At 38.3% G+C, this 24,028-nt stretch overlaps 1 protein-coding gene and 1 non-coding gene across 3 annotated transcripts in view; one reads left to right on the top strand and one right to left on the bottom strand.

Annotated features, from left to right (window-relative positions):
- Positions 1-24,028, bottom strand: part of TBC1D4 (TBC1 domain family member 4) — a 228,868-nt gene that overhangs the window by 154,523 nt on the left and 50,317 nt on the right. The window lies entirely within an intron of this gene.
- On the top strand, positions 5,999-6,105 carry LOC111819614 (U6 spliceosomal RNA). The gene has a single exon (XR_002823196.1). It is a non-coding gene; the product is annotated as a U6 spliceosomal RNA (small nuclear RNA).

Raw genomic sequence — 24,028 nt, 5'->3', positions numbered from 1 at the left:
CAAGTTTATGAGGTTATTTTTATAAGGGCATATACTATTTTCCAAAAACCATACTAAACCCGTTGTCATCGAGACAGTTCTGACTTATGGTGGTCCCCTGTGTTAGAAAGTACAACTGCTCCATAGGGATTTCTTGGCTGTAATCTTAACAGAAGCAAATCCCCAAGGCTTTCCACCGTGGCACTGTTGTGCAGGTTCGAACCGTCATCCTCTCAGTTAGTAGGCCAGTGCAAACCATTTGCACCACCCAGGGACCATGGCATACTATTTGAGAGTACTTCTCATCTCAGCATTGTTTACTTTGATGCTTTAAACCATCTTTGTGAGCACATAAATAATAAATAATAGACCACCAAATGTGGCACAGTAACCCAAAACTGATTGAGTTTCTTGGTTTTTTTTTTTTTTTTTTGGGAGGGGGCTTTTGACTTTCATGTATTTTCTTATATTAACTGATTTTTCTTTCACAATCATTCTGTAAAGGCCACCCAATCTGTAAAAGCATATAAAGGATGGGGTATATTCAGAGGGAAAGTTCTTAGACTAAAAAGCTTTATTTTATTACATCGTGATATTTTATGGTTTTGTACTAAACCACCTGAACCAAAAATAATCTTGGCTATAAATTCATGTTATTGCTGGCAACAACATGAAGTATCCCATCATGGACTAAAGAAAACCAACTCCCCACATAAATATCAAGTTTCTCCTTAATCATTTTAAAGAGAAGTTTAACTACTTTGTGAAATTCAAAGGTCAAGGAATGTGGTTATATGACTCACTGGAAATTTTGCAATACACTTTGATTTATAACTAAAACCAAGAAGCACACTACTTTTAGAAAGCAAACTCTCAAGAAAGTTAAGCAAATACTTAGTAAAAAAAACCTTGACAGAAATCAAAATGGCTACATTTTGAAATAAATACTGCCATTCCTTCCTTTTTATCTTATACTCTTAAGAAGCGGAATTTTTATGGCTAAAGAGTCATCACTCATGTGACACATGTATCTTATTAAAGTAAGACATTAACTATTAGAGAAACTGGGTGCCAGGTATGTGGGAACATTCTGTATTAGTCTTTGTCATTTTTCTGTAAATCTAAAACTACTTTAAAATGAAAAGCTTATTTTTAAAAGAAATCACTGTACTTTTTTTACTTTTCAATTAAAGACCACAGGTTGCTTAACTTAATACATCAAATATTTACTCAATAACTATGTATTGATAAATGGGTGCTCAGCTCTGTATGATTTTCAAAGACAACTAAGACCTGGATCCTGCACTCAAGGGGCTTACAGTCCATGCGAGGAAAAACAAGGCACAGGGACACTGAAAGAGAATGTATAATGTCATAAAACAACTCCCTCCCCAACTGCACAGCTAGATCTTCCTCTGCCCCTGGATTAAGACTAAGGCATCCCCACAGTTATATACCCACTGTTGGATAATAAAAAGTCCCTCAAGCAGTCTCAGTTCAGTAATTAATATACCCAATCTGTGTAATTACCAAACTCTGGACTTCATTCAAAGGAGGAGCATCCCCCTTCCCTGGCTCAGGCTATAGCAGGCACAATGCCTGCAATGGGATGGGAGGGCAGCCTCTACTTCCTTCCTCTCTTCATGTGAACAGCAGATCACTCTATGCCCCCACTGGCTAGTAGTTGCTTCAGACCCTTGGGAGTGGACAGAGGTAAAGGGACAGGGAACGTCCACAGATTACCCTTGGCCCACTGTCAGTGGGAGAGCAGTGAATCGCCAACCACTGTCCTCTAATGTTAGAAGCCTGGGTGGCACAAGCTGTTTGCGATCAAGGGCTAAACTAAACGTTGGCAGTTCAAACTCACCCAGTGGCTCTGCAGAAGAAAGACCTGGTGATCTGCTTCTGTAAAGACTACAGCCAAGAAAACCCTATGGAGCAGTTCTACTCTGTCATATGGGGTCATCATGAGTCAGAATCAACTAATAGTAATGGGTTTCATTTTGTTTTGCTTTGTTTTGTTTTTGTCCTCTAATCTCTGCCACTCGCTGCATCAGCCAGCTTCTTCCCTTTAGATTTCCCTGGGATGACTCCCACTCTCTCCTCTCTGTCCCCCCAGTTCCAGGGCACACATACCAGGCCTTCCTTGCGGCCCTCTCACTGGAATGGGGCTCACAGCACACGAGCCACTTGCTCTAGAGACATTATCTCCCTCTAATTTCCAGATCTCCTCTCGGCCATGTATAGGCTGGAGGTGGGTTTTCAGCTAGCATCCCCAAACCTGTGTTCCACCCTGCTTGGCAAGTACTGTTTAGGAGCTGTAGCACCTCACTCTGGAATATGAGGTTGGTGGCACCTATGACCTCAGCTGAAGCTGAATCTCATTTTCTCATCACACTGAAACTATAACACAACATAAAAAATAAGAGTCATAAAATAAAAGCACTGTGTGGTTTTGCCAAGATATTGGCAAAATAATAACAAGAAATTGCCTCTAGTGTAGGGTAAGGTCTGGGTTTGGGGACAGGCCATACACTGTGGGAGCAGGGATAAGTTGGAAATGGGGCAAAGAGGAACAAGTTCACTGGAGGACATGGCCTCCTGCAGGGTTCAATTTGTTTTTTTGTTGTTGCTGTATTTTATTTTTTTCAGATTGGTAAGACTCATACATGGAAACCTATGTTAACTGGTGTATTTATTCTTATTCCATTGATTCATGTGCTAGCAACCCTTATAAATAATTCCCGAGATGGCTGCCTGGCTTGTTCACCCTTTAGTTCCAACTTGGCTGATGGACAGATAAACTCAGAAATCAGATAGACTTAGGTTCAAATCTTGACACCACCAACTTCCAGTTAGTTGACCTTGAATAAGTCACTTGATGTCTTCTACAGTTGTCAATGTGGTGATATATTAACACCACCATAGGGCTGTAGACAAAATTAAATGTGAAGTGAGTATAAATCACAGTACATGGAATATAATAAATTCCCTATAAATGTTGGCAACTGTATTTTTTATTATTGTTAATATTATCATCATCACTGCTAAACATACTAAAAATTAAATATTATTCCTGGAATCATAACATGTTAGACCTGTCAAGAATGGACTTAAAAATCACTTGGTGGATGTCAATAGAACAGGGAAAAGAACGACGTGATTATCTTTATGGATGCAGAAAAAGCATTTCAAAAAATTCAACACCCTTTCTTGATGAAAACCCTAAAGAAGATAGGAATAGAAGCAAAATTCCTCAATATGATTCAGGGCATACATGAAAAGCCAATAGCCAACATGATGCTTAATGGAGAAAGACTGAGAGCTTTCCCCTTGAAATTGGGAACAAGACAAGGTACCTGCTTTCACCACTTCTATTCAGTATTGTATTAGAAATTCTACAGAGCAATAAGACAAGAACAAGAAATAAAAGGTATCCAGACAGGAAAAGAAGTAAAATTATCTCTATTCGTGGATGATATTTCCCTATTTACAGAAAAACCCCAAGAGACCACAAGAAAAACTTCTAAAGCTAATAGACGAATTTAGCAAAATTGCAGGGTATAAAGTCAACAAACAAAAATCAGTTGGGTTTCTAGGCACTAGCAATGAGAAATCTGAAAGGGAGATTAGTGGAACAATTCCATTTACAAAAGCATCTAAGAGAATAAAACACCTAACAATAAATCTAACCAGGGACGTGAAGGACTTATACAATGAAAACTATAAAACAATGCTGAAAGAGATTCAAGAACCCTTAAATAAATGGAAAGACATTCAATGTTCATGGATTGGAACACTTAATATTGTTAAGATGTCAATACTACCCAAAGTGATCTACAGATTCAACGTAATCCCAATAAAAATTCCAACAGCCTTCTTTACAGAAACAGAATAATCAATCCTCAACATTATATGGAATGGCAAGAGGCCCTGAATAGATAAAGCAATGTTGAAAGAGAAGAACAAAGTAGGAGGACATGCTTCCTGATTTTAAAACATACTATACAGCTACAGTAATCAAAACAGCCTGGTACTGGTATAACAAAAGACACACCAACGGAATAGAATTGAGTCCAGAAATAAACTTACACATCTATGGTCAATTGATTTTTTACAAGGATGCTAAGTCCATTCGATGCAGAAAGAAGTCTCTTCAATAAACAGTGCTGAGAAATTTGGATTTCCACAGGCAGAGAAATGAAATAGGATCCACGCCACACTATAGACAAAAACAAATTCAAAATGGAGTAAGGACTTAACTGTACAAACAAAAATCAAAAAATTCTTAGAAGAAAAAGCAGGGGCAATGCTGTCAGGCCTAGCTTTTAACAATGGATTATCTAATATAAATAACAAAAGCACAAACAGCAAAAGACAAAATAAATAAATGAGACCTCATAAAAATTAAAAAATTTTGTTCATCAAAAGACTTTACCAAAAAAGTGAAAAGACAAGCTACCAACTGGGAGAAATCTTCAGGAATCATACAACCAACAAGAACCTAATAACCAAAACAGATATGTAAAACTTCGACAACAACAAAAACACATAACCCAATCATAACATGGGCAAATGACTTGAACAGACACTTCACCAAAGAGGACACTGAAATGGCCACCAAACACTGGAAAAGATGCTCAGCATCAATAGCCAAGAGGGATGCAAATCAAAACCACATGAGATACCCCCTCACTCCCACTAAGATGGTTAAGATTAAAAAAAAAAAAAACAGAAAATAACACACGCTGGCGAGGATGTGGGGAAATCGGAACACTTACCCACTGCTGGTGAAATGCAAAATGGTACAGCCATTATGGAAAACAGTGTAGTGGTTCCTCAAAAAACTAAAAATAGAATTACCATAAACCTAAACCCAAAACCCACTGCCACTGAGTTGATTCTGACTCACAGCAACCTTACAGGACAGGGTAGAACTTCCCCATAGGGTTCCAAGGCTGTAAATCTTTACGGAAGCAGACTGCTACATCTTTTTCCTGTGGAGCAGCTGATGAGTTTGAACCACTGACCTTTTGGTTAGCAGCCGAGCACTAAACCACTGCACCACCAGAGCTCCTTAGAACTACCATATGACCCAGCAATTCCATTCCTAGCAATATTCCCAAAAGACTTGAAAACAGAGACTCAAAAAGAGACTTGTACACCAATGTTCACTGCAGCACTATTCAGAATAGCTAAAAGATGGAAACAACCTAATTGCCCATCAACAGATAAATGGATAAACAAAACATGGTTCATACATAAAACAGAATACTACTCAGCCAGTAGGAGAAATTAAGTCTTGAGACATGCCACAATATGGATGGTGCTGGAAGACATTATGCTGAGTGAAATAAATCAATCACAAAAGAACAAATATTGTACGACTTAAGTTATATAAAAAGATAAGAAAAGGCAAATGTATAGAGAACAAAATTTATTAGTGGTTATTAGGGGCAGGAAGGAAAGGGATATGGGGAGTTAATGGTGATGGAAATATTGTATTAAGGGTAGGGTTCACAGCGGATTATTATAATTGCTGTCAATAAGTTGTACCCCTGTAAAAAGTTGAATTGGCAAAAGTTGTGTGAAAGTTGTATTTACAACAACAAAAACAGTAACTGCTGAGGCTGCTTATGTACAGCCAAAAACTTTATGGGATTTAGTTTCTTGGTTTGGAGATTTAGGGTTATGGTTTCATGGTTATGGTTTCATCTCAGTTAACTGGCCGAATAATGTGTTCAGCGCTTCTGTTCTACCTCTTAGATCCTTGCATAATCCCTGTGGTATTAAAAGCTTGCAAGCAGCCATCCAAGGCACAACAATTGGTCTCTATTTGCCTGAAGCAACAGAGGAAGAAGGAAAGTCAGAATTAGGAGGATATGGAATGTGTGGCTAATTGCCTGGATGAACAATCGCCTCCTTTTCCATGAGACCAGATCTGGATGGTGCCCAGTTATCATTACTGAACATTTTGATGAAAGATTCTACAGAAGAATCTTGACAAAAAGAGGGGAGAGTGCTTGCTTCGGCAGCACATATACTAAAATTGGAACAATACAGAGAAGATTAGCATGGCCCCTGCGCAAGGATGACACGCAAATTCGTGAAGCGTTCCATATTTTTGTGTACTTCTGTTTCATGAGAAACTATTTGTTCTGTAAGCCTTCACCTGAAGTACAATAAAAATAAATAAATAAATAAATTACAAAAAAATAAAAGAGGGGAGAATGCAGGAACAGAATTTCAAATTCTCATGGACTCCAGACTTCCTGGAGCTATGAAAGTTGGATGAACCCCTGAAACTATTGTGCTGAGATAATCTTTAAATTTTTAACTAAAATTATCCCCTGAAGTCTTCTTAAAACCAAACAATACTTTAAGCTTAACTAGTAAAAAATGTCTGCCTTAACCAGTGTGCTCTTTTAAGAACTATCTATATGGGATCAAAATAACAATAACAACTTGAAAGATTAGATAGGAACCTTACCGGGCAGTGAATTTATGTCGACAAGGGAGGAAAACTCAGAAAAGGAGAGTGAGAATGGTTGTACGACTCGAAGAATGTAATCAATGTCACTAAATGGTACATGTAGAAACTGTTGAATTGGTGTGTGTTTTGCTGTGTATATTCTCAACAATAACAACAAAATAAATAAATTTTTTTAAAAAATCACTTGGTAGGCTGCATTTGAAATAATTAAAGTTAATCTAATTTCTAGATTTTTTTTAATTCAATCAACGTTTGAATGCTTTTGTTGTTGTCAATACTAAATCTCAGACATAATGTTGAGTGTTCCATAATATTTGTCTTTACACTCTGTTGTGAAGTCAGAATTTTAAGAAAAATTATAATGAAATATGTGAAAAAGACTTGTCTAAATGAGAATCCAAATGGAGGAACAATTAGTTCTCGTGCAAGAAAGGGGATGGATCTGGGACAGTTATATGGAGCAAGTGGCATTTGAGCTGGGCCCTAAAGGATAAATAGGAATTTGACAAGTGAACAAGGGAAGGAGAAAATTTCTGTCAAAGGAAAGATTACAAGTAATGAAAGACAAGTATAAAAGTACATACATTTATCTATTAGGTCAAAACTTTTTAATTAGGCAGAGTCAAGATGGCAGAGTAGTCAGATGCTTCCTGTGGTCCCTCTTACAACAAAGACCTGAAAAAAACAAGTGAATCGATTAAATATCACAATGTAGGAGCCCTGACTATCAAAGGCAAAGTTGCAGAATTGGACTGAGTGGCAGGTGGAGAGAGAGACAATTCAGAAGCAGAGGAGTTGCCAGACCCAGCCAAGGGGGAACTGGCACACCCTGCAAGCTGGATTGGCTGGCGTGCATGGTGAGGCAAGCAGTGGCACTCGGAATGCGCTTTCCACATTGGGAGAGACTGAGTGGCACAGTCTGCTCAACCCTCCAGAATCAGCAAGAAGTGGCGAACAATTGGCAAAAGATAAGTACATGTGTCTAACCTACCATGCAGATACAAAAAAAACCCCTTTGGGAAGAATCTTTCCCCATTTACCTGCCTCCTCCCTGCTCTGCACCAGGTCTGGGCAGGATTCAGCGACTGCTGCATCCCCTGGGCAGAAATAAGAATGGTCGCACGCCCTGAGCCATTCTCCCAGCTTTGCAGAGGGAACAATTTAACAAATAGGAAAAAATACTCTGCGGGACGCCCTAAGCCAGGAACTCAGGGCAGGCACACCTCCTTTGCCTAGGCACAGTCATAAGGGGCCCACAGACTTTGAATGCCTTTCACCCCAGCACAGACCTGTGTTGGCCCGTTTCAGCCGTGTAGGCCCTCATTAGCACAGCACAACAGTGTACATACCTGGAGCCTTACTTCAACTGTATCAGCTATAAGGTGGAGTGGCAGGTTCATGACATTTCACACTGCTCTGCCCATTAAGCAGGGTCCTCACCTACCCACAACAGAGGTCTGAGGACTGGTGGCTCCAGCCAAGACACTAGCCACCTGTGACAGGGGTCCAAGAATAAGTGGTGCTTCCCCATCCTTACAGCCAACAGCATTGGGTGCCCATAGTCCGGGTGCAAAACCTATCTCCCTACGCACTCTAGGGAACAGGGACACACCTTCTTCCCAGTCACTCAGGGTCAGTCATCAGCCCCCTGCCTTGCTCGGCACATGACTCCCTGCTGCAGTCAGATACCTGTGCCTACTCCAATCACCCCTGCCCGTCTGGGACTGTAGGTGAGAGCCTTCACCACACAGTTGGTGATCGACTACCTACACACCTGTGCTAAATCCATACAAGAAAAGTAAATGGACTCCTGGGCTCACATACCTAGTAACAGCTCTAACCACCTGGTGACATGTGAGAACTTCAAAGGCGCCAATAATCAAACTGGCTCACACAAGCAGCCTATTTGGGCATATCAAAACAAAACAAGAAGCTAGGACACGGTAAGCAAACATAAAATAAATAAATATAATAACTTATTGAAGTCTCAGAGACAACAGTCAATATCAAATCACATAAAGAGGCAGACCATAATGGCTACAGCAAGCCACCAAAACACAGAATCAAGAAACCTTCTGGAGGAAGTGGACTTCTTGTAATTATCAGAGGTAGAATTCAAAAGATTAATATACAGAGCTCTTCAAGAGGTCAGGAAGGAGATCACACAAAACACCGAACAAGCCAAGGAACACACAGACAAAGCAATAGAGGAATTAAAGAAGGTTATACAAGAGCATAATGACAAATTTAACAGGCTGCAAGAATCCACAGACAGCAAACAGAAATTCAAAAGATTAACAACAAATTTTCAGAATTAGACAACTCAACAGAAAGTAATAGGAGTAGAACTGAGGCAATGGAAGTCAGAATTAGTAAGACTGAAGATAAAGCACTTATTTGGGGAAAAATCAGATAAAAGAATTTTAAAACATGAAGAAACCCTAAGAATTAAGCTGGACTCTATCAAGAGGAATAACCTACGAGTGACTGGAATACCAGAACAGGGAGGGATAACAGAAAATACACAGAGAATTGTTGAAGATTTGTTGGCAGAAAACTTCCCTGATATCGTGAAAGACTAGAAGATATCAAGAAACTCATCGAACCCTACAGAAGGTAGATCCCAAAAAAAAGTCACCAAAACATATTATAATCAAACTTGCCAAAACCAAAGATAAAGAGAGAATTTTAAGAGCAACTAGGGATAAACAAAAAGTCATCTACAAAGGAGAGTCAATAAGACTAAGCTCTGACTACTCAGCAGAAACCATGCAGGCAAGAAGGCAATGGGATGACATATATAAAGACTCGAAGGAAAAAAACTGCCAGCCAAGAATTATATATCCAACAGAACTATCTCTCAAATATGATGGCAAAATTAGGGCATTTCCAGATAAACAGAAGTTTAGGTAATTTGTAAAAACCAAACCAAAATTATAAGAAATTCTAATGGGAGTCCTTCGGTTATAAAAGCAATAACATCAGATAAAAACCCAAGACTAGAACACAGGACAGAACAACCAGATATCAACCCAGATAGTGAAGTCACAAATAAATCAAAGCTAAAACACTGAAAACAGGGAAACAGACATCAATATGTAAAAGATTACACCATTAAAACAATTAAGAGGGACTAAATAACGCAGTCATAGATCTTTCACATGGAGAGGAAGTCAAGATGATATCAAGAAATAAAAGATTGGTTTAAACTTAGAAAAACAGGGGTAAATATTAAGATAACCACAAAGGAAACTAACGATCCTGCACATCAAAATAAAAAACAAGAAAAACATAAAGGCTCAGCAAATACAAAATCAGCAACAATGCAAAGGATGAAAAGAAAATACATAAAACAATTCAGCATAGAAAATTAAGTGGAACAAAGAAACTGTCAATAACATAAAAAAATACATCAAAATGATAGGCACTAAACATAAATACATAAAACAAACTCTAACAGCATTGAAAAGAGAGATAGATGGCTCCACAATAGTAGTAGGAGGCTTCAACACACCATTTTCAGTAAAAGACAAAACATCCAGAAAGAAGCTCAATAAAGACACAGAAGATCTAAATGCCACAATCAACCAACTTGATCTCATAGGCATATATTAAACAGTCCACCCAACAGCAGCCAAGTATACTTTCTTTTCCAACACACATGGAACATTCTCCATGACAGACCACATATTAGGCCATAAAGCAAGCCTTAACAGAATCGAAAGCACCAAAACATTACAAAGCATCTTTTCTGACCATAAAGCCATAAAAGTAGAAATCAATAACAGAAAAAAAAAGGAAAAAAAATCAAATACATGGAAACTGAACAATAGCTTGCTCAAAAACTACCGGGTTATAGAAGAAATTAAGGACGGAAAAAAGAAATTCATAGACTCAAATGAAAATGAAAACACATCCTACCAGAACCTTTGGGACACAGCAACAGCAGTGCTCAGAGGTCAGTTTATAGCAATAAATGCACACATTCAAAAAGAAGAAAGGGTCCAAATCAAAACATTAACCCTACAACTTGAACAAATAGAAAAAGAGCAGCAGAAGAAGCCCTCGGGTGCAAGAAGAAAGGAAATAGTAAGAATTATAGCAGAATTAAATGAAATAGAGAATAGAAAAACAGACACAAAAAAAGTATTAGCCCAAGAGACAGAAAGGGCCACATAAACCAGAGGCTCTGTCAGCCTGAGACCAAAAGAACTAGGTGGTGCCCAGCTAGCACCAATGACTGCCCTGACGGAGAACACTACAGAGAGTCCCTGACAGAGCAGGAGAAAATTGGGGTGCAGAACTCAAATTCTAGTAAAAACACCAGACTTAATAGTCTGACTGAGACCGGAGGGACCCCGGGAGACACGACCCCCAGACTCTCTGTTAGCCCAAAACTAAAATCATTCCTGAAGCCAACTCTTCTCTGCTAGACCAAAACTAAAATCATTCCTGAAGCCAACTCTTCAAAGATTAGACTGGACTATAAGACATAAAATGATACTTGTGAAGAGTCTGCTTCTTAGCTCAGATAGATACATGTGTCTAAATGGGCAGCTCTTGTCTGGAGGTGAGATGAGAAGGCAGAAAGGGACAGGAGCTGGTTGAATGGACATGGGAAATCCAGGGTGGAAAGGAAGAAAGAGTGTGCCGTCACGTTATAGGGAGAGCATCTAGGGTCACATAACAATGTATATATAAATTTTTGCATGAGAAACTAACTTGAACTGCAAACTTTCACTTAAAGCACAATAAAAAATAAAAAACTTATTAATTAATCCAAGAAGTAGCCCCTTAAAACTTTTCAAAAACATCTATAATTTTAAAATAGGATATTAGTTATCTAAACGGGTATTTAATTGATAATATCTCAAACAATGTTAAAGTGAAAAATACAGGCAACATGAACACACAGTATTACATAAGCAAATTCTAACAATCTGTCCTAGGAGGCTACGTTAAGAACACAGCCTGAATAGTTCCTTTCAACACTTTGTCTTTTCCTCCATTTTTGAACTCACCGATTTTCTAAAAACCTCCAAGTGCTAAGTTTGAGGAATTTTATGTATTCCCTGCCTGCCCCCCAAAAAGACATATACACCCTGTTTCTGTCACGGTAGCAGCTTACTAAAGGTGAATAAAAGATGGGGCAGGTACAGGCAGCCACTATACAAGGGGTCACTTGGGTGTCACAACTCCAAAAGTGTAGGGAGCACTGATCTGAGCTCATTTCCTGTAACTTCTCTCTCTGCCTCTACCTCTCCCTCTCCCTGTCCTTTTCCCTCTCTCCTTTCCTTCCTCCCTCCCTCTCTTTCTCACACACACTCACACACACACACACACACACACACACAGATATTATACAGCTCAGAGCACTTTTAAAATAATTCAAGTTTGAATACGACCTTCAGTTAAGGAGCTCCTTTACTAAGCAATTAATTTGACAATTCCTTCAGATAATTGCTTAAGAAACTTTTGCTGAAGCCTATTTTGCTGATCATAGTCTGCTGCAATCTAAGAGGTGTTTTTAAGCAATCATCTGGCCTCTATACAGGTCTGCCTTCTTACCAGTCCAGTGCTGGAGAAGGAAAAAAAAAAAAAGCTGTTGAAGCTTTATGCAACATTCCTACACTCTTATTCCTTGGAAGCTGCCTAGAAATGCATTTTTCTAGTTAAGATTGTGGATTTTAACAACTTTTTGGTCTTAGCAGTCTTATTACCAGCTTTAAGGAAATACTGAAAGAAAATAAGGCAAGTATCTCTTAGTTCTGATTAGTCATGTCCCAAAGTCATAGGAGATAAACTATTGAAAATAATATTAAAATGGGGAAAATATTCTTCCAAATATTCTAACAGGTTTATTTCTTAAACATGCACTAGAAAACAGATGAGAATCACATGGTAGTAGGATTTATAACAACTATCTCCCAAAGGGTGAGGCTGAATCGTATATTAACTGTGGTTTCCCAGTCATCACACGTTATTATGTTATGGTGCATTTGGGACTCACAAATTTCCTTAAATCCATAAGTCTTTACTAAATGCCTACCTTGTATATGACACCATGCTAAATGCTATGGGGAATACAAAAATAGTTTATAACATATAGTGTCTCTCCTCAGGGGTGCTCAGATATACATACAAATAACCACAGCAGAATACCAAATATGATAAGTATTAAAGATACATTATAGCACTAGCAGAAATTACTAGAAAGATCAGAGATGGGCTCATGCAGGAAGTAGCCTTTGAAACTAGATTTGAAAAACGGGAAGAACACTACATGAACAAACATAAAGAAAGAGGAGCACGAAGAACGTATTTGAAGAATGGCAAGTAACACTTTCTAGCAAAGGGAGAATGGGCCAGAGAAGGTAGGAGAGTCTGGATTCAGGAAACTCCTCAGTGGCAGATTAAGAAGTCAGAGGCTAAGAGCTTCTAGAAGGGTTCAGAGGTAAGTACTGGACAGAACAATGGGAACAAGAATGGAAAAGAGGCATCTCTTACTGTGAGAGACACTTGGCCCCAGAGAAGTCCCTATGACTGAGGGCTGCCACTCCTCACCAACTGTAGTCAGCCTTCGAACTACCTGGCTCCTGCCATTCAGACAGCATGGGAAGTAGTCAAACATATGGGTTGATTTATGGCATGTAAGTCATAAGTATGGAGCCAGCATAACTTTTAGGTTTTTAGAGTGCTACATTAGTGAATAATCAACAAAATCTTCATGTGTATCCTTCCTTCTGTACTTTGAAACTACACGTAACCTAGCATCAATCTCAAGTAGAGATTTGGTGAGGTAAATAAGCAAAAAAAATTTTTAAAGTGCTAAAGTACCCTAAAACGCTGGCACTTCTATTTTCAAGAGGATAAGCAGGAGTCAAAGGAGCCCTGGTGGCACAATGGTTAAGCGCTCAGCTGCTAACCCAAGGTCAGCAGGTGGAACCCACCAGTCACTTCACAGAAGAAAAGATCTGACAATCTGCTCCCATAAAGATTACAGCCTAGGAAACCCTATAAGGGCAGTTCTACTCTGTCCTATAAGGGTTGCTACGAGTCAGAATCAACTCATGGCAAATAACGACAAAACAACATGCAGGAGTCATAATCTGATCGCCATTAAAACTTCCTAGAATATAATCAGAAATAACAAAGATTTTCAATAATTCCACGTAATTATGCGATTCTACCCGATAATAACTTAACCAGTTACACCTAATGCAGTGGTGTACACGGACACAGTGGGGACAGGAAGAGCATAAACAGCCTAAAATATTCCAAGAAAACATTCATAGGGAAGGAGTGAATACATTCTAGAGAAGAAATGCTATACGCAGAAAATTAAACAATGTCTTCTGAAAACTGACCTTGAGTGAATACAAAATGCACAGCAGTTATTAAAAGTAGGAATGATATAAGCAGACTTAAACCTGGTTATCAAGAGTCTGACCTTGGGCATCTAGTCAACAAATGAAAACATCTCTCTTCGTATAAAATGTAGAGGATTACTTATCAAGAGAAACCCTATTCACATAACCACAATGAAGCACTAATAAAATCTCCACAGCCTTTGCCAGGTTCGCTTTCCAAGTTTCTTTCAGAGAAGTGATAGACTAGGGGAACAACTGGGTGGTGCCACCACAGCACAGGCCATTTGTGCTGCCTCTGCAAATCTCAGGATGTACTCACCCCTACAAAAATGGCAGTGACCAAAAACACAGAAAACAACAAATGTCGGCAAGGTTGTGGGGGGACAGGAACACTTATACACCACTTGTGGGATTATAAATGGTACAACCACTATGGAAAAAAGTATGGTGCTACCTCAAAAAGCTAGAAATAGAAATACCTTATAATCCAGCAATCTTACTCCTAGAAATTTATCCTAGAGATATAAGGGCAGTGACACAAATAGACACATGCACACCTATGTTCACTGCAGCATTATTCATAATAGCAAAAAGGTTGAAACAACCTAAGTGCCCATCAACAGATGAACGGATAAACAAATTGTGGTACATATATACAATAGAATACTACACAACTATAAAGAACAATGAGGAGTCTGTAAAACATCTTATAAGATGGATGAATCTGGAGGACATTATGCTAAGTAAGTCAATCACAAAAAGACAAACATTGTATGGTCCCACTATTATAAAAAGTTAAGAATAGGTATACACACAGAAAGCAAAGTTCTGTGATGGTTACCAGGGACGGGAGGAAGAGGGAGGGGGAATCACTTTCTAGATAGTAGGCACTTGTTACTTTTGGTGATTGGAAAGGCGGTCCCAAATATGGGGAAAGTCAGCATAACTTGACCAAGGTAAATAAAGACACTAAGAAGTACAAGAGGAAAAGGGACAATTTTGGTAAATGCTATAACATATACAACTTTGCAACAACAGTAAAAACAACCAAAAACTATGTGTACGTGGGTGGATACGGACGCATATATGTGTACAGAATTGATTGGATTATAAAATTAACAATATCACCTATGAGTAATGGGCTCCCTTAAACAATCAACTATATAAGACCAAACAGTCAACATTTACCCAAATGTAAAGATGAGAAGGCAAGGAGAGGCAGGAAAGCTAGATCAATGGAAACAGAATGGAAATAATGAGAATGCTGATACATTGTAAAAATTGTAACCAACGGCACAGAACAATTTGTATAAAAATTGTTAAACAGGAACTTAATTTGCTGTGCAAACTTTCACCTAAAACATGATAAAATATTTATTAAAAAAAAAAAAGTCACAATGGCATAGATGGCTTCTCAGGACAGCGACAATGAAACAAACAAATCACCTTGTTCACAAAGTCTTTTCTGACCCTTTTGGCCAGATACAATATCATCTCGTCATCTTTGGAGACACTGCAGTACTTGGTTTTGGTCTCTCCTACCCTATATCAACCTCCCGAACTGTGTCATCTATCTTATCCCCCAACTAACTTCACAAAAGTCCTTGAGGATAGGAGTTGTGTCACATACATCCTTGTAACCCCTGGGGGCCTGGTGTAGAGAGTCCTCAGTCATTTCTTGTTGAATTGGAAACATTGCTAAATGTTCCTTTGGAGTATATTTACATGTGCTTTCCTGTTACAAAATGTTCTATAATGAGAATTTCAGGATAATTATTTTTGCTAAGAACAATTATACTTCGAAGGGGCACTAATGGTACTCTACTGGCTGTGTGTAGAGTCTTAGAAGGAAAAAAAAAGCATGATATGAATCAGTGTATTACAGACTGGTCGAAGAGACCTCTAATAAATCATGTTTTCAATAAAACCACATTAGGCTTTTAAAAAACATTCGCTCTTTTGGTTTTAATTTCCTTCAACGTTACAAACAAAGAGGCACTTTAAAAGTGACAGCTTTCTTAGTAAAACAGAGCCATATTCTAAAGCTATAAAACATATTTGTTTGCTCTAAAATTACTATAACTTAGCTTAATCACTGATACTGGGATGAATCAACTGCTTATGTTCCTAGCGCTTCCATTTCATCATATGTTCTACAAAGAAATCATCTGCCCTCCCCCCTAGATACATGGTATATAAAGAAACCTTCAAGTACACATTTAGTATATTAAATACTTTTTAAAAATGTTACCTATTTTAATACCCACAGACCTTATTCCATGGGGCTCATGCTATTCATTTTAAAATAGTGAAAAAAGATGGTGAGCCCATCTGCCCCCTCACCTCATGGAGTTTCTTGGCATGCTAACTGAAAAATACAGTGCTAAGAAACTGGCTCTCAAAAATAAAAAAATAATTCAGGTCTGAACTGGAGAAGCCACTGTCTTTGCGACAGCTACAGAATGAAACCCATGTCCTTTTTTTCCTCATAATCAAGACAAGAAGCTGTCACACCCAGTCCATACACTATTTCATTTGTCTCCATCTTAAAACTTTTTGATAAGCATATAACTTTGTATCAGACAAAGATTCACTAAATACTCAAATGGAAAATTTTTTTGGAATCATCATAGTAGAAAAGTAGAAGTCATTAAATTTTGAAATACAGAGAATTTCTACTAGAAATTTTTCATTTTCTAAGAAGAGTCTTTCAAAAAAACTCAATCCCCTATAAAATGTACATCTGCCTTTAAAAATTGCTGTGCTTCTGTGACATGTTTACTGAATTATCTTTCATATCTGTGCCAATAAGACAGTAAAAGGGATCTTCTCTGGGGCATTTATATTAATGGTGACACCAACATAACATCTCTCCTAGTAAAACTGTTGTTGTTGTTAGTGCAGTCAAGTCTGTTCTGACTCCTAGTGACCCTATGTACAATGGAACGAAACGCTGCCCAGTCCTGCGCCATCTTCACAATTGTTGCTATATATGAGCCCCTTGTTGCAGCCACTGTGTCAATCCATCTTGTTGAGGGTCTTCCTCTTTTTTGATGACCCACTGCTTTACCAAGCATGATGTCCTTCTCCAGGGACTGGTCCCTCCTGATAACACGCCAAAAGTACAGGAGACAAAGTCTCACCATCCTCACTTCTAAGGAGCATTCTGGCTGTACTTCCAAGAAAGATTTGTTCATTCTTCTGGCAGTCCCTGGTAAAATAGTGACTGAGGGAAAAGAAAATTACTTTTTTCCTAATAAAAATGGGTACTAAAGGGGGGGAAACTCCACATTGTACTCCTGAATATCACAAAATATTTAGGATACCTTTAATTTGATTCTTGTCTACATAAGCAAAATAAACTAAAGAATTCAGTCAAGTATCCAGCTACTTTTGGATTTTAAAAAATAGATTAGTTTTGTATGTCTAGCCACTATCTATTTACCAATTATTTTTAAATTTGCCTTACAGTTTTTATCCAAATGAAACTTTAAAAAAGCAGGCTAATTTTAGAGCTGCATTCCCTACTAGTTAGGTTAAATGACTAGTGGGACGTGCAAACATATTATAATGACATTATACCGGAGTTACTCTTGGGCAGAAAATGTTCCAAAAAGCAACAACAACACTCTAAGTTGGAAACTGTAAACACTGGCCCAAAGTAATCACAAACTAGGTCTAAACAGACAGCTGGCATTTGTCCTCAGTCAACAGAAAGTTGGTCGTTTCACTGTATTTATATTAACATCTATACGAATTTTAATCTACATATAACCTATATATGGGTATCTATATATTTAAGTGTTCCTTTCCTGTTTAAAGCTAATTTTAAGTTTTAGAGAAATATCACAGTAAATTGCTATATAATTTCTTTCCCAAAAAAGTGGCTTAATAACATGTATTTTTTTTCCCAGCTATTACAGCAGTAAAAATACAGGGAAACACTGTTCTTAACAAGAGGTGGTTTGTTAGGGCCAATACCTTGCTACAGAGATTCTCATTTATTTTAAGAAAAAGAGTTTTCCTTTAAAACTGAAAAAAAAAAAAAAAAACATGAAAGCAATAAAAGGAAAGGAGGAGACTAAATAACAAAGGAAGCTGGACGGGGAACAAACAAAAGCAGGTGAAGAAACCAATCAATTCCAGACATTTTAATTCTACTGATTCTAGGTACCGATGGGTGAAGAAGGCAGACTTTTCTATGAGACTATAAACAAAAATGTCCATTATGTATTAACTCCACAGCGACTTTTACTATTTGGTCTCAAGTTTAAGGCCTTCCTGGTGTAGGTCCTTTTGGTGTCTCTGCTGTCTTTTTATACTATAGGTTTTATTCTCTCTTGATAAAAAGTAATTTTAACAAATCATGAATGGGGAAATGCTCCAAAAAACAGTCATCTTATAAATATAAAAATACTTTAATATTGGATTTTTAGTAGCTTTTTAAAAATCATTTTAGATAATGTTAAAGTCACAAATCATTACTAAGTGATTTCACAGGCAACTTGCATACAGCTAATAAATGGGAGGTATTAGCATTTTTGTCATGATTGCCTATAGCTAACCCTATGATTCTAGACTTATGAGGATAAATGGTTATATATCAAATAATGTTTGTTCTTACTCACCTCAAATTGAAATTTGTTTCCTAGTAACACTGGCATAAGATTCTAGGAACTATTCAGCCACTGGCTCAACTTCTTATCTGATGGGGCAAACATACCCACAGACTTGGAAGCTGTCTTGCACCATCCAAAATTTGTTAACAGCCACGAAGATTATTGATGTCCAAAACAAAACGAAAGGGAAAACATCCCTGTTATGAGTTGAACTGCATCCCTCAAAAAGATATGTTAAAATTCTAACCTCCAGTATCTGTAACCTTTTTTTGGAAATAAGATCTTTGCAGATGTAATTGAGTTGAGTTGGCAAGAGGTCCTACTGGAGTAGGGTGGGTTCTAATGACATCTGAGTTGTGTCCTCATAAAAAGAGAAGAGACACAGACACAGAGATGCAGCAGGAAGATGGCCATATGAAGACAGAGTTATGCTGCCACAAGCCAAGGAATGCCTGGAGTTACTACCAGCTGGAAGACATAAGAAAGGATCTCCCTCTAGAGCCTTCAGAAAGAGCATGGCCCCTGCTGCTGGGTACTGTGGAGTCAACTTCTACCTCAGGTGACAGAGTAGAATTGCCCCATAGGGTTTTCTTGGCTATAATCTTTACAGAAGCAGATTGCCAGTTCTTTCTCCTGTGGAGCAGCTAGGTAGGTTTGAATCACCAACCTTTTGGTTAGCAGTCTAGCCCTTAACCGTTTACACCACCAGGGGCCCCTGCAGACACCCTAATTCTGGACTTCTAGCCTCCAAAACTGTGAGAGAATAAATTTCTGTTGCTTTAAACCACTCAGTTTGTGGTACTTGGTTACAAAGGCCTAGGATACTAATGTAATCCCCAAACCAAAAATCTTTAAACAAAAGTAGAAAGACTGAATATCTACAAAACAGTACCTTTCAAGTACTCATGCACATCAACAACACTACTGAAACAGAACTTTCCAAGCACCTCTAAGGTCCCAGCTTGAAGCGTGAAGCTGGCTCCTTCCATATTTAGACTTCACTCGGCACTTCCACAAAATCCTACATTTGCTGGACTTATGAGATCTTGTAACGGCCAGGACCACTGGTCTTACTCATCTTTGCATTCATCATAATGTACAATAGTGCTTTACTCACTATTTAAATGAAAAATCTTTTAAACACACACTTCTGTTCTCTTTGGTTCTGTATTGCTTGGAAGAGCAAACAACTGCTAAACTGTTTTTCTCATTAATGTCTGGTAATTAATTTTGTGAACTATTCATCACTTTCTGAGGTACTTTGGAGAACACATCCCTAAAGCTTATCAACAGAGGGAAGAGCTGAAATAAGGAAAAGATGGTCAGAGCATGAACCATAAAAACAAAGTCAGGAAGCAATCATTTAATACCTAGTATTATCCACAGGAGCCCTGGTGGCACAGTGGTTAAAGTAATTGACTGCTAACCGAAAGGTTGGCAGTTCGAAACCACCAGCAACTCCGTGGGAGAAAGATGTGGCAGCCTGCTTCCATACAGATTTACAGCCTTGGAAACCCTATGGGGTCGCTATGTGTCAGAATTGACTCCACAGCAGTGGGTTTGGGGGATTATCTACAGAAGGACCCTGGTGGCACAGTGGTTAAGCGCTCAGCTGCTAAACGAAAGGTCAGTGATTCAAACCTATCAGCTGCTCCATGGGAGAAAGACGTGATGGTCTGCTTCCATAAGGATTACAGCCTTAGAAACCCTATGGGGCAGTTCTACTCTGTCCTACAGGGTCACTATGAGTCAGAATCGACTCAAGGGCAATGGATATTATCTACAGGGGAATTCCTGGGTGTTACAAATGGTTAACACACTCAACTGTTAATTCAAAGGTTAGCAGTTCAAGTATACCCAAAGGTGCCTCGGAAGGAAGACCTGGAGATCTACTTCCGAAAAATCAGCCACTGAAACCTCAATGGAGCACAGTTCTACTCTAACACACTTGGGATCATCATGAGTTGGATCAACTTGAAGGCAATTGGTTTTATTTTCTGTTGTTGCTGTTACCTGCCATCGAGTTAGCTCTGACTCATGGCAACCTTGTGTGTAATAGAATGAACTGCTGCCCAGTCCTGTGCCATCTTCATGATCTAACAACAACGAGTATCAAAAAAAAAATCATACTAATTTGCTCAAACTCAGCATTTTATGCCTCTTCTTATGTGTGCTTAGATATGGGTAAGTTTATGTAAATGCATTCATAATCATAGAGGAAAATAACGCAAACATGCACATGTCATTTATTCATATCAGAAGTCATACCCATTATCAATGGGACAAAGCAGATATGTAATCCAAGCAGTTTTGTATCTTTCCATACCATTTGCTGATAGCAACACAGAGACTGAAACACAAGTGCCCTTGACTATCCAAATCTATCCAGTTCCTGTGTTCAGATAAAGTAAGTTTAGACAACAAGGGACACCTGTATTCTGGATTGCTGAAAAAAGATCCACCCTCTGCTGCCAGGCTTCCTCTTGCTACAGGCTATAAATGTTCTGCTTTGTTTTGTTTTGCTCTTTATGACCAGTGGAGAATCAGTTCTTCTTCACTGTGGCCTAGAATTAAGGCCGATCTCTACAAAAACTATACACAAAACATAAAATCTAATATTCCTTATTCTATTTAATGGCCAGTGCTCACGTTCTAATCTCATTTTTCATTTTAATAAAAAGTATGTCACCCAAAATATATCAGCTATAATAATGCAAAAATAAACTGAAAAACTTGAGGACAATCAAATTTTGGTACATACTTCTAGAAATTACTATTGTTTAAATTATGTATCTGCTAATAAAAAATTCATCTTTCAAAACTGAGGTATTATGTGACTTTACCAGGAAGGCCCAGTAAGCATGTATATAATATTCATGGTTGTAAATTTTATTTAATAGTAATCTAAGAGTAGTTTAAGCAACACACAATATGAATTACTTTTCAGCATATCCCAAAGGGGAATTATTTGGAAACTAGAAAGAGTGGACTCAAGAGAAGATTATCACACCAAAAAACGAAAATGAGAAAGTCTTTTTTTACAAACAAATCTAAGAGAAAATATGAAATGGATATCCAGTCTAAATCTGACTGTGTTTTAAAGGAATCAATAAATGAATGAACCAAGTGGTCAAAGACAGACATCAGGGAGAGTGCATTTAAAAAGAAACACAGCAATCCAAAAGCTACAGGGCAATCATAGATGCCACAGGGGAACTCTGCCATCCTGCATCACCAGCTTCTGACCACTCTCTCCTGATCACCACTTTCATTGTTGTTACTAGGTGCCCTCAAGTTGATTTGTGAGCCATGTTTCCTAGGTTGTAATCTTTACAGGAGCAGATTGCCAAGTCTTTCTCCTGTGGAACAGCTAATGGGTTTAAACTACCAACCTTTTTGGTTAGCAGCTGAGTTCTTAACCATTGCACCATCAGGGCAACAACCACTTTCATTAGGCAACTACTTTAAACAGCCAGAACTAGTGGGGAGGTGCTACATGGAAAGGTAACACATTAAACACATTTTCACTGCAAACCCCATGACTGGTTTTGTGACAAACCCCATGCCATCAATCCAGCCTTCTGAAACTCTGATGTAAAGGTGATCATACCACCCTTTTAATCAAACATCAACATGCCAAATCAAATTATCAATGTCTATGGAAATTGGTTCTTTAAGGAAATTCTATGTTGCAATTTATTATAAAGTTCAATATCCTGTCAAATGTACAGCCTGTAGTGTAGAGGGAATATCATCAATAATCAAGCCAAGAATCCTGTGTTCTAATCCCAGTTCTGTCACTAAAGCAGCTGCGTGATCTACAGCCTGATCCTTAACTCTCAGGCAGAAGTTTATCTTCACATCTGTAAAGCTGAGAGAAAGGAGCCCTGGTAGCACAGTGGCTAAGTGCTTGGCTACTAGTTGAAAGGTCAGCAGTTCAAACCCACCAGCCACTCCATGGGAGAAAGATGTGGAGTCTGCTTCTGTAAAGATTACAGTCTAGGAAACCCTATGGGGCAGTTTCTGCTGTGTCCTATAGGATCACTAGGACTAGGAATCAACTCAATGGCAATGGGAAGGCTGAGGTAAAGACGTTTGCCCTGACTACGGAACAGAATGTTATGAGATTCAAACAAGATGATTTAGATAAAAACGCTTTAGAAACCACATTCAAGTACCTTAGCTACTATTGTGATGTTCTTCTAGAGTTAAAACAAGATTAAGACAGACTGTCAAACAGAAATACTCCGGTTTGGACAAGTACTAAATTGTTTTTCCATGCCCATCCCTAAAGAAAGTCATAAGAAGGAATACCCAGATAACGAGAGCAGAGACTCAGGAATACTGCATCACACAGAAGGATCCAGGAAGTAAGTACAGTATCATGAACAAAAATAATCAGTATTTTTTAACATTTTTACATTTGATGTTTACAAGTTCTTTATCATTAATATTTCATACCATGCCATCCTTATACTTAATCATTTTCCCTTTCAGGAAACAGCAAAGAAAGTTAAACATTTACGAATGTCTTAGTCTATTCTATAGAGCAGTCCCGAAGAACTTGAATAGAATGAAAAAAATTTTAGATTAATTTTGTAAACTATGTAATAAAGTACTCCAAAAAATACCCATCTGAAAAAAGAGGAAAACTAAGATTGGTCCACACAGAATGAGCAAGATTTCACTCTAAATCTCCAGAAGATTAAGCAAGACAATTTATTCATTTAGTATAGCCAGCAGTCTGGTGAACTTGAAAAAATATATATGAGACAAATACATATAACAGTTGAAAATTCAGGTTTACGTAAAACATTCTCACAGTATCTATAGCTGTATCTCACCCTAGATTATTGCAGCCTTTAAGTTGGGAGACATTCCTTTTCTCACTGTGAAATATACAAGGATTTAAAGGCTGACAACTTTCTCCTCTGAAAAATGGAGTTTAATTCTTCAAAATGAAACAAATGGCCTTTATGTGAATTCTAAATTAAATAGGCCATTCTTCAGAACAGTCCACACTGCTCCCTCACCCTGCCCTACACACATAATTCCAAAATCTCTCTTCTTTCTTAATAGCCCCATCTCCTTTCCAAATATAGCCAAAGGGTCACTACTTGAATTTATGAAGCAAAATGAGAAACTGGCATAATTGGGAATGAGGACATTACCAGGCCTTCTCAAGTGTTGTTGTTTTACACTAGCTCAGTCCTCCAGGCTAATCCAGGAACAGATGGAGAAACTTCAACTTGCCAAATGTTTATTTTACTTGCAGATGGCTGTTTCTGTTTTCAATCTTCCATCCTTTTATTTTCCATTTGATTTCTGCAGATAGGAACGATTGCTCCCTTAAGCTTCCTACGTGTGTACTTAGGGATTCTCTGCCATAGCCCCTCACACTATCTCCTCCCTTTAATAGGGCTGGTCACTGTGGCCCTATCCCTGAGTGTGTTTATTTACTCACACTTGCCCTCCCACACTATTCCACCCACAACCCTTCTGCTGTAACTGTGAAAACCCTTGCTGATTATCATTCAAAGACAAGGTGAATCACAGCCTTGTGGCTT

The sequence above is a fragment of the Trichechus manatus genome, unplaced genomic scaffold (genome assembly GCF_000243295.1).
Source record: "Trichechus manatus latirostris isolate Lorelei unplaced genomic scaffold, TriManLat1.0 scaffold00013, whole genome shotgun sequence".
NCBI classification, from domain to species: Eukaryota; Metazoa; Chordata; class Mammalia; order Sirenia; family Trichechidae; genus Trichechus; species Trichechus manatus.
This window is presented reverse-complemented; position numbering and strand designations above follow the sequence as displayed.